The sequence below is a fragment of the Caretta caretta genome, chromosome 2 (genome assembly GCF_965140235.1).
Source record: "Caretta caretta isolate rCarCar2 chromosome 2, rCarCar1.hap1, whole genome shotgun sequence".
NCBI lineage: Eukaryota > Metazoa > Chordata > Testudines > Cheloniidae > Caretta > Caretta caretta.
In genome coordinates, this window is record NC_134207.1 from 1,754,745 (window position 1) to 1,766,973 (window position 12,229).

Genomic DNA, 12,229 nt, shown 5'->3' on the forward strand with positions numbered 1-12,229 from the left:
GCCATAATGGGGTCCCAATGATCTTGTATAGGCAGCAGGTTTAAAACGAACAAAAGGAAGTATTTCTTCATACGACACACAGTCAACCTGTGGAACTCCTTGCCAGAGGATGTTGTGGAGACCCAGACTATAACAGGGTTCAAAAAAGAACTAGGTAAGTTCACGAGGGAGAGGTCCACCAATGGCTATTAGGCAGGATGGGCAGGGATGGTGTCCCTGGCCTCTGTTTGGCAGAAGCTGGGATTGGGTGACAGGGGATGGATCACTTGATGATTCCCTGTTCTGTTCACTCCCTCTGGGGCACCTGGCACTGGCCACCGTTGGCAGACAGGATCCTGGGCTAGATGGACCTTTGGTCTGACCCAGTCTGGCCGTTCTGATGTTCTTAAGTTGTATTTCTCCCACATTCCCCAGTCACAACTTCCTACTTCTTGTGCTGTTCTGCCGTATGTGAATGCTTCTCATGGGCGGACGCAGCACCACCCACGGATGGAAGAAGGAGAACTCCAGCACACCCCGTACATGTGACCTTACCCCCTCCCACCCGACTCACAACTGGGAAGTGGGGTGGAGTTGTGCAACTGAGCAGGAGCCATTTACTCTGTAATTGCAGAGCTGTAACCCCGTGCTCATCTCCCCCCTCATCGCATGATGCCTGGTCGTCCTGTGCCCATGTCAGCAGTCTCCTGTGCAGGACTCCGTGAACACCTCTGTGTGGGTCAGCGCGAAAAGCACTCAGTCCGTACCATGTGCCACTCCTCCACCATACTCAGTCTCATTCAGTCTCCGGAGAACCTTTCTCTGATTCGTCTTATTTATCCTCGGCCACGCCAAGCTTTCCTGTTCCAGCCTCGGTGGATCCTGAGTTTTGGTATTCGCAGGGATGTCTTCCAGCCCCAGGTCCTTCTCATTAGATACACCTGAGAGCTCAGTTGCTCCGCCCTTAGTTGGTATCCAGCCAACAAGCCAACAGGCTCCTGTAGTCCAGCCGAGTGAAGCGGCATCTTCCTTTGAGTGTTTCTCACAGTCGGGAAGGAGCAGGATTCAGTCATGAGGATTATAAAAGGGATTCTTTGTGAGGTTCCTGGACACAAACAGATACTGTCGTTCTCTCTAGCTTCCAAGCGGGGGCTCCAGGGGCTATTGAAAGGGCCGGGGCTCCAGCTGCCTCTGCCACCCCGGTCCTTTAAATAGCCGCTGGAGCCCACCGCTTCTCCCGGGCTCCGGCAGCTAATTAAAGGACAAGGGCAATAAAAGCAGGGGAGCCCCGGGCCCTTTAAATAGCCCCCGGAGCCCGGTGCTGCTGCTGCTACCTCGGTGGGGGAGGGGGAGGGGAAGGGGGGGGCACTTACCTTACAGGGTGGGCTGGCTCTGACTCCCCTCAGCCCCGCCCCTTCTGCCCTAGGCCCCGCCCCTTCCTGGGGCCAGAGCTGGCCCCAGCGTACCAGTAAGTCGCTCGACTTACTTTCACCCCTGAGTTTATGTTTCATTGTGCGCCAGGGTCTGTGTTTAATTCCCTGGGGGAGAGGGACCACAGCCCCCCAGGAGCTCAGAACAGTGGGGAGTGACTGGGCAAATTCACCTCCCAAGAGGTACCCCCACCTGGACAGGCTTACGTATACTGGTTCACACTGGAGTCCCTGGAGACCAAAAGACAAACAAAGGGCTTTTGGACAAATAATCTGCATTTAAACTGACTTGGGGCCTTCTTTCTGATCCAGCAAATGGACAGGACCATCTGACCAAGGGAGGCCCCAATCCTTCCTGAGACGGATTCGAAGGACTTGACCTATTCATGGGGGCTCTTGTTCTGAGCTAACAGCTGTTATGAATTTGTAACCATAACCCCCCCTCCTCCCCCTATGGTGGAGTTTGAAGCACTGACTCTTCCCAGAGCCCGAGCTGAAGTTGGGGGTGATTTCTGGTCAGCTTATTGGCATGCATGGAGGTTCTTTTATTGTTTTCAAGTCTTTTCTCTGTCATGCTTTCACCTTAAGAATAAATGTGCTTGCTTAGAAAGAGCTGTGTGGTAACTTATAACAATAGGCAATTACACGGTGTATAGCCTCTGGAGGCAAAGCAGAGTAGCCTGTGTCGGCCATCTGACTTGCTCGGGCATTCACAGGATAGGCAGTGGACTGTGCCTGGAAAAACCCTGATCAGAAGGGAGAGAGACACAAGGAGGTGAAAGCTGAGGAGACGGTGCCCTTGCTGGACCACGAGTGAGGAATACAGATGTAGTTTGTGACACCTTGCACCACACAGTACACACAGGGTCCTGACTGGAACCATTAAACACTAACTCTGAATAATCCCAGGCAGGCCGTGTCTGCCTTACTCCCTGAAGCCCAACGGTCGATATCCCTAATACATGTGTGTCCTAACTAGTGGAACCTACACCCATTGTGTTACACGAGCATGTTTGGGAGTTATGGTGATTTGCTCCTGGAAAAATGGAACTTCCACCTCCAGGAGTTAAGATTCTTTTCCACCCTTTCTCTTCGTTCCCTTCTTGTCTGACGTCTGGCATTTAGGCTAAGCCCTTTGGACTTCTGATGGCAATTCCCACAGAGCGAGTTTTCTCCGTTAGTCTTTCCCATTATGGGGTGGCTCAATACTCTGACTTTGGGAGAAAGGGTCTGATTTCCTGTTAATCTCCTTGAAACGGTTTGGGAGTGATGTAATTAATCCCTGGTACTGGGTCTCTTTTTTCATGTCCTCTGTGTTGTGAATCGCAATCACTGCTTGGGTAACTAACCCAACACTTGGATTTTTCCCCTCTCTCCAGTCCAAGCAGAACGAAGTGATGATCATCAGCAAATATGCACTCAGTGAGCACTGCTGTAGACACTCTTACTACCTGACCTAGCTTAAAGCTACTGTATGCGGCTGTTAAACACCTGAGGTGTGTGAGGGACTGAGGTGTGTGAGGGACTGAGGTGTGTTAAACACATGAGGTGTGTGAGGGACTGAGGTGAGGCTGACTGGCCTGTAGTTCCCAGGATCCTCCTTCTTCCCTTTTTTAAAGATTGGCACTACATTAGCCTTTTTCCAGTCATCCGGGACTTCCCCGGTTCGCCACGAGTTTTCAAAGATAATGGCCAATGGCTCTGCAATCACAGCCGCCAATTCCTTCAGCACTCTCGGATGCAACTCGTCCGGCCCCATGGATTTGTGCACATCCAGCTTTTCTAAATAGTCCCTAACCACCTCTATCTCCACAGAGGGCTGGCCATCTCTTCCCCATTTTGTGATGCCCAGCGCAGCAGTCTGGGAGCTGACCTTGTTAGTGAAGACAGAGGCAAAAAAAGCATTGAGTACATTAGCTTTTTCCACATCCTCTGTCACTAGGTTGCCTCCCTCATTCAGTAAGGGGCCCACACTTTCCTTGGCTTTCTTCTTGTTGCCAACATACCTGAAGAAACCCTTCTTGTTACTCTTGACATCTCTTGCTAGCTGCAGCTCCAGGTGCGATTTGGCCCTCCTGATATCATTCCTACATGCCCGAGCAATATTTTTATACTCTTCCCTGGTCATATGTCCAACCTTCCACTTCTTATAAGCTTCTTTTTTATGTTTAAGATCCGCTAGGATTTCACCATTAAGCCAAGCTGGTCGCCTGCCATATTTACTATTCTTTCGACTCATCGGGATGGTTTGTCCCTGTAACCTCAACAGGGATTCCTTGAAATACAGCCAGCTCTCCTGGACTCCTTTCCCCTTCAAGTTAGTCCCCGAGGGGATCCTGGCCATCCGTTCCCTGAGGGAGTCGAAGTCTGCTTTCCTGAAGTCCAGGGTCCGTATCGTGCTGCTTACCTTTCTTCCCTGTGTCAGGATCCTGAACTCAACCAACTCATGGTCACTGCCTCCCAGATTCCCATCCACTTTTGCTTCCCCCACTAATTCTACCCGGTTTGTGAGCAGCAGGTCAAGAAAAGCGCCCCCCCTAGTTGGCTCCTCTAGCACTTGCGCCAGGAAATTGTCCCCTACGCTTTCCAAAAACTTCCTGGATTGTCTATGCACCCCTGTATTGCTCTCCCAGCAGATATCAGGAAAATTAAAGTCACCCATGAGAATCAGGGCATGCGATCCAGTAGCTTCCGTGAGCTGCCGGAAGAAAGCCTCATCTACCTCATCCCCCTGGTCCGGTGGTCTATAGCAGACTCCCACCACTACATCACTCTTGTTGCACACACTTCTAAACTTAATCCAGAGACACTCAGGTTTTTCTGCAGTATCGTACCGGAGCTCTGAGCAGTCATACTGCTCCCTTACATACAGTGCTACTCCCCCACCTTTTCTGCCCTGCCTGTCCTTCCTGAACAGTTTATAACCATCCATGACAGTACTCCAGTCATGCGAGTTATCCCACCAAGTCTCTGTTATTCCAATCACGTCATAGTTCCTTGACATCACCAGGACCTCCAGTTCTCCCTGCTTGTTTCCAAGGCTTTGTGCATTTGTATATAAGCACTTGAGATAACCTGTTGATTGCCCCTCATTCTCAGTAGGAGGCAGGAGCCCTCCCCTCACAGACATTCCTGCCTGAGCTTCCTCCCGGTATCCCGCTTTCCCACTTACCTCAGGGCTTTGGTCTCCTTCCCCCGGTGAACCTAGTTTAAAGCCCTCCTCACTAGGTTAGCCAGCCTGCTGGCAAAGATGCTCTTCCCTCTCTTCGTAAGATGGAGCCCGTCTCTGCCCAGCACTCCTCCTTCATGGAACACCATCCCATGGTCAAAGAGCATCTTGGCTGGCTGATTATGCTGACTCGGCGAGCATGGACTATGTCCCAGTTGCCTAATAAACCTTGCTCTGTTTTGAAAAAGCTGCCGGGTGTCACTGCCGATACTTAGAGCCCTGCAGATCTGTGGTGATATGCTCTATATCCGTGGACCATGTTTGCGAATCAGATGTGGACACCCATTTCATATCCATGCAGGGCTCTCCCAATACTTGCCGAGGTGCATTGGTCCCTGAAGAGAGTCAAAGTCTCCCTCCAGGACTCTCTCTCAGTTGGGCTCACTGGGTAGAGCTCACGGTGTGAAACAGGAGTGTGGGAGCCCACAGGCTCGGTCTCGGAGGCATTGAGACCACACGGCCTCCCCTTAAGGGAGAGCAAGGCCCCTTAGGGGACTGGCACACAGAAGGGGTTCCTCTAAAGGGTTATTTAAATGCTGGGGCGTAGTACAGATCCTTTGGATGCATGACCTAGGGTGAATCATATTTCCGGATACAAGCGTATTATGTGGATCAGTTCTCCTTTTGCTCAGCACAGGAATTTGCAAAAAGGAATTGTGGGGTATATTAATTACAACTTCCAAACAAGGCCACGTGAGACCAGTGAACTGGTCCAGCAAAGCTCTGAGACACATGCTGAACACGTACCTTGTAGGCGTGGCCTTGATGATGGGGGGGCCCCCCCTCTGGACTAAAGGTCAGGAAAAGCAGGTGCTATTCCTCGCTCTGCCATAACCTACTGTACGTCCTTGGATAAGTCACTTCACCCCTCTGGGCCTGTTTTCCCTCCCACCCTTTCTCTGTCTGGTCTCTAACAGACAGGGATTGTCTCTTGTATGAGAATGTACAGCGCCTAGCGCCACAGGGTCCTGATCCTACTGTAATATGAATGATCAACTCTTAAAATCAATGGGATTACTCTTGTTCTCAAAGTTAAACGTGCTTCAGTGTTTTTCTGGGTAGGGGTCCATAACAAGTGCTTCACACGTGCTCTCAGAGAGTCAAACAGCATCTTACTCTGTAAGCGTTTGAGGAGAAGGGCACTACTCCATGTGGGTAAAGATACCACAGTCCAGTCTTATTCCACGGAGATCAATCCCAAGCTCATTTACAACAGGGTGAATGTAACGCGGACTCTACGTCCAATCCTCCCCTCCCTGCCCTATGCCCACTCTTACACTCTGTTCCTGGCTAAAATGTCGGATTCATTTCCCTGTAGGAAAACTGTATACCTGTGGATGTGGAGACAGTCTTGGAATGACAGATTGGGAGGAAACGAGTGCTGCTCGCCGCCCAATGTTTCTGAATGCAGAGAAAGTCCTGAAGGATGCAAACAGAGTGAACATAAATACCCCGGCTGCTGGCATGTCAAAGATCCCCTGGTTTGCTCATAACCTTTGTGGCCAAGTATCTTGTTCTCCTCAGCAGGCCCAGTTCTTTTTAGCCTTGGAGACACAGGTTTGGGAAAGGCAGTCCGTCCAGGTGGCACACGGTCTGGCTATACCTTTCCACAGTCAGTCCCTTGGGCCTGTTTTCCTCTCCCCTAGGGGAGGGGATGCAGCCTCCCTTCCTGGAAAGGTTTCAGAGTAACAGCCATGTTAGTCTGTATTCGCAAAAAGAAAAGGAGTACTTGTGGCACCTTAGAGACTAACCAATTTATTTGAGCATAAGCTTTCGTGGAAAGGTTCAGTGATTTAATTGGGGATTGGTCCTGCTTTGAGCAGGGGGTTGGACTAGATGACCTCCTGAGGTCCCTTCTAACCCTGATATTCTATGATTCTTGCTGCACCCAGCCTGCTGGCAGCTTCCCAGCTTCATAGAATCATAGAATATCAGGGTTGGAAGGGACCTCAGTAGGTCATCTAGTCCAACCCCCTGCTCAAAAGCAGGACCCATCCCCAATTAAATTCACCCAGCTAGGGCTTTGTCAAGCCTGACCTTAAAAACTTCTAAGGAAGAAGATTCCACCACCTCCCTAGGCAACGCATTCCAGTGTTTCACCACCCTCCTAGTGAAAAAGTTTTTCCTAATATCCAACCTAAACCTCCCCCACAGCAACTTGAGACCATTACTCCTTGTCCTGTCCTCTTCCACCACTGAGAATAGTCTAGAACCATCCTCTCTGGAACCACCTCTCAGGTAGTTGAAAGCAGCTATCAAATCCCCCCTCATTCTTCTCTTAGGCAGACTAAACAATCCCAGTTCCCTCAGCCTCTCCTCATAAGTCATGTGTTCCAGACCCCTAATCATTTTTGTTGCCCTTCGCTGGACTCTTTCCAATTTATCCACAACCTTCTTGTAGTGTGGGGCCCAAAACTGGACACAGTACTCCAGATGAGGCCTCACCAATGTCAAATAGAGGGGGACGATCACGTCCCTCGATCTGCTCGCTATGCCCCTACTTATACATCCCAAAATGCCATTGGCCTTCTTGGCAACAAGGGCACACTGCTGACTCATATCCAGCTTCTCATCCACTGTCACCCCTAGGTCCTTTTCCGCAGAACTGCTGCCGAGCCATTCTGTAGCTGTGCATTGGGTTCTTCCGTCCTAAGTGCAGGACCCTGCACTTATCCTTATTGAACCTCATCAGATTTCTTTTGGCCCAATCCTCCAATTTGTCTAGGTCCCTCTGTATCCTATCCCTGCCCTCCAGCGTATCTACCACTCCTCCCAGTTTAGTATCATCCACAAATTTGCGGAGAGTGCAATCCACACCATCCTCCAGATCATTTATGAAGATATTGAACAAAACCGGCCCCAGGACCGACCCCTGGGGCACTCCACTTGACACCGGCTGCCAACTAGACATGGAGCCATTCATCACTACCCGTTGAGCCTGACAATCTAGCCAACTTTCTACCCTCCTTATAGTGCATTCATCCAGCCCGTACTTCTTTAACTTGCTGACAAGAATACTGTGGGAGATCGTGTCAAAAGCTTTGCTAAAGTCAAGATACAATACATCCACTGCTTTCCCTTCATCCACAGAACCAGCTTTTCTTTCTTTCTTTCTTTCTTCCCTCCCCTCCTGATTACTCCCCCCTCCCCCCCCCCGCGCTATGTAGCTGTTTGTCCTGGGTTTACCACACCTTGTAGAAAGAACAGGAGGACTTGTGGCATCTTAGAGACTAACAAATTTATTTGAGCACAAGCTTTTGTGAGATACAGCTCACTTCATCGGATACTCACCAAAGCTTGTGCTGAAATAAATTGGTTTGTCTCTAAGGTGCCACAAGTCCTCCTGTTCTTTTTGCGGATACAGACTGACACGGCTGCTGCTCTGACACCTTGGATAGTTCTTTTTGCAATTTCTGAGAACTGGGGTAAATGCGTGACAGGAAATGTGTGGATTTGCTTCTGAGTTAATGGCTGATGAGTTTCAACCAATTGGGTCGGTGGCCAAAGAAGATCTGTGGTTTTGCGCCCTTTTCCTCATAGTGCCACAGTGAAGGGGGAGGGCACTTGATTGCACACGAGCAGGCCTGGTAGCCATAATTCACCACCAGAGAGGCACCACTGGGAGTTGTAGTGTAAACGGGACCCTGGTGTTTTCACCACCCTCCACGTCACCCTGCTGGAGCGAGAGATGACGCGATGGTGAAAACCCCTGATCCCTGCTGCCACTGGCATTTTCCCATTGTTACCACCCTGTGGCGTACAGGGGCCCTAAATGTGTGTGGCCACGCGATTCTCCTCCTGGCACCCCCAGCTTGCAGGGTGCAGGGCTCGGGCCAGGGTGACACCGGCCCACAGAGCACAGTCCTGTGGAGATCCTGGGCTGTGTTACAGCCCGTAGGCAGGCCAGGTGAGGGGATCCCAAAGGGGCCCATTTCCTACCGCAGACACAGCTTCGGCCAGCACGAAATCAGGGGGGCTGAGAGCCATCGAATGCCCTGTAAACCCTGCATAGGATTGAAACCACTTCAAGCCAGGGGGGGTGGCAGCCCCCCAAGCACCCCTATTCCCAGCACCTGTGGGAACCCTAGAGCTGGCCCTGATCAGAGCCTGCCCCCCAGGCCCTCTAGTGCCATGGTCCCGATGAGGGAAATAAAATAACCATCACATTAAGGATACGCGTTGCACTCACTGCCCTGGGGTCTGTGCGGGAATCGCACCGTGTCCCGCACTCGGGGCGGGGGTGCAGGCGGGGGTTGCTCTCAGCGCCCTGGGGTGGGTCTGTGCGGGAATCGCACCCTGTCCCGCACTCGGGGCGGGGGTGGGGGCGGGGGTTGCTCTCAGCACCCTGGGGTGGGTCTGTGCGGGAATCGCACCCTGTCCCGCACTCGGGGCGGGGGTGGGGGTGGGGGCGGGGTTGCTCTCAGCGCCCTGGGGAGGGTCTGTGCGGGAAACGCACCCTGCCCCTCACTCGGGGCGGGGGGGGGGCGGGGGTTGCTCTCAGCGCCCTGGGGAGGGTCTGTGCGGGAATCGCACCGTGCCCCGCACTCGGGGCGGCGGGGGGGCGGGGGTTGCTCTCAGCGCCCTGGGGTGGGTCTGTGCGGGAATCGCACCGTGTCCCGCACTCGGGGCGGGGGTGGGGGCGGGGTTGCTCTCAGCGCCCTGGGGTGGGTCTGTGCGGGAATCGCACCGTGTCCCGCACTCGGGGCGGGGGTGGGGGCGGGGGTTGCTCTCAGAGCCCTGGGGAGGGTCTGTGGGGGATTCGCACCGTGCCCCGCACTCGGGGCGGTGGTGGGGGAGGGGGTTGCTCTCAGCGCCCTGGGGTGGGTCTGTGCGGGAATCGCACCGTGTCCCGCACTCGGGGCGGGGGTTGCTCTCAGCGCCCTGGGGTGGGTCTGTGCGGGAATCGCACCGTGTCCCGCACTGCGGCGGCTTTTGCGCTCCGCGCCGGGGCCCGGCAGGGGACAGCGCCCTGCAATGCGCTCGGGGAGAGCGGGCTGCACTCGGCGCCCGGGGCTGTGTCTTGCACTCGGGACTCGGGCGTTTCCACTCCGCGCCCGGGTCTGTGCGGGGACAGCACCAGGCAACGCTGTGTGTGTGGGGGGGGGAGGGACGTTTGCACACGGCGCCCTGCTGTGTGCGGGGCTAGCCCCACGCAATGCGCTCCGGGGGCTCTGCGCGCGGCGCTGTGCGGGGCGCCCCGGGCCTTGTGCAGTCACGCAGCGCGGCTCTGGGCGGCGATAGGAGCCGGCCGCAGCCCCCGGCTCTGCTCGCTGCTTCGGGGCCCGTGTGCAGGGCGGCGGGGCGGGGGTTTTGCGCTCGCTCCCACGCCTCCGCCGGGATAAATGGGAGGCGTCGGGCAGCTCCGCTCCAAGCCTCGTCTCCTCCCCTCCGCCTGGCTGAGCAGCGACCGCCGCAAGCCGGAGAGCGATGGATCCCCAGGACTGCCCTTGCGCGGCCGGTGAGTGACTCGTCCCGCGGCGGAGCCGCACGGACCCTGCTCCGAGCTGCTGCGGGGCCTTCGGGGGCTGCTCCCCCCTCGCTGGGAAACAGCCCCCCCCTTGCCGGGGAAGGGGAACGATCCCTGCGCCCGGGACGGCTCCGGCTCTGTGAAATCTCTGCGGCGGGAGCCTGCAAACCGAGCTCCCCGGCTCAGATGGCCCGGGCTTCTTTTGCCATGCTGGGGACAAAATTCTCCCCTTGCCGCTGATCGTCCTCTCGGTTTTAGTCCAGCCGTGATGCTCATTCCCCCCCCCCTTTGTCCACCAGGTGGCTCGTGTACCTGCGCTGACTCCTGCCAGTGCACAAATTGCAGGTGCACCTCTTGCAAAAAGAGTGAGTATCCCCCCCCCCCCTTAAAAATGTTTCCTCCACAAGCGAGTTGCCCGCCTGTCTGAGCCTGCGACGAACGAGGGTTTGTCACTGGCTCCCTGCAGCAGCGTGGAGCCTGGAGAACAGAAGCTGGAATTTCTGGCCCCGATGTAGCAGAACCATTAAGCGTCTGCTCAAGTTGTAGCCTGGGGGAGTTAGGGCTGTGCTTTGTGGGCCTGCTGCAAAGCCCGTCAAAGGGAAGGTGAGTCTTGCCTCTCATTTCGGTGGGATCTTGGGATCAGGCCGCAAGTGCTTTGCTGACTGGGGATGGATTTAAGCCTATGCTTGACAATAAGCAGGTGCTTTGCTGAAGCAGGGCGTCTGTTGTTAAACTGTATACTTACTTTCCAAGTGTGGGCCTGAAAGGTGGAATCGGTGTCCTTTCCCGAAGAATAATTCCTAAAAACTTCTTCTGTTCTTTCCAACGCCAACTGTCACGGAGTCCCTGGGCGATGCTCTGGAACTGCTCCCCATGAAGCCAGTCAGGACTCTGGGGCAGTCGCCTTTCTGTGAGCAGCCTGTCTTCAGGACACGCAGCTCACACAGCTTCCACCTTCCTGGGTCTGACCTCGGAGCATTCAGCCTCCTCGGCCCCTCCGTGCGCTTCCCCCAGCGAGTCCGCTCAGGCGGGGCTCCTGGGGAAGCCAGAGGGTCCTGCACCCCAACTCCGCAGTCAGACGTGACTCTCAGCCAGCCAGTAAAACAGAAGGTTTATTAGACGACAGGAACATGGTCTAAAACAGAGCTTGCAGGTGCAGAGAACGGGACCCCTCAGCTGGGTCCATTCTGGGGGGCAGTGAGCCAGACAACCACGTCTGCACTTCACTCCATGTCCCAGCCAGCCCCAAACTGAAAACCCCCCTCCAGCCCCTCCTCCTCTGGGCTTTGTTCCTTTCCCGGGCCAGGTGGTCACCTGATTCCTTTGTTCTCCAACCCTTCAGCTCTCACCTTGCAGGGGGGGAAGGGCCCAGGCCATCAGTTGCCAGGAAACAGGGTGTTGGCCATTCTCTGTGTCCAGACTCCTGCACACACCTGCCCTCTAGGGCTCTGCAATGATCATACACCCTTACTCCACCCCCTAGATACTTAAGAACTGCCTAGGGGAAACTGAGGCACCCCCCCAACTATTCAGAGGAAACATTAAGAACAGTCCCACTTCGTCACACCAACCAGTTGTTTCTTGTTCGTACGCTGAGTGTTCTTAACAAAACCCTTGGGTCAGATAAAGGATTCTGACCTATATCAAGGTGGGAAAGGACTCAGGACTGTCCAGTCTTGACTTTTATGTGGCCTCTGCGAGGAATATGTATTAACAGTACCACTGAGATGTTTTAATATTTTATAAAGTACAGTTCACGGCATGGTTTTGCTCCTTGTCTCATCCATGTTGAACTTCCTTCAGCTCTTACGGGGGAGGGTTGTTTTTATTTTTTGTTGTCTGGCCTCTCCAATAATCGTGTCTTGATTTTTATCTTTTCAGGCTGTTGCTCCTGTTGCCCAGCCGGATGCAATCATTGTGCCAAGAGCTGTGTCTGCAAAGCTCCAGCATCCAGGAACTGCAGCTGCTGTTCCTAAAATGGCGATTTTCTGGTCTCCTGTAAAGATTCTGTACGAAAGGCAAAACTAATTTTGTTTGTAATGTCGCAATGACTGTTTTGTACCTTTCACGGAAATGTCGATTTGGGGTTGAATGAAAATAAAGGCCAGGACTGGAGACATGTAA

General features: G+C 53.9%; 1 long non-coding RNA gene across 1 annotated transcript; it reads left to right on the forward strand.

The window, feature by feature from the left end:
• The first annotated feature begins 9,446 nt into the window (after window positions 1-9,446).
• On the forward strand, window positions 9,447-12,229 carry LOC142070910 (uncharacterized). The gene is made up of 2 exons (XR_012666830.1): window positions 9,447-10,096; window positions 11,987-12,229. It is a non-coding gene; the product is annotated as an uncharacterized LOC142070910 (long non-coding RNA).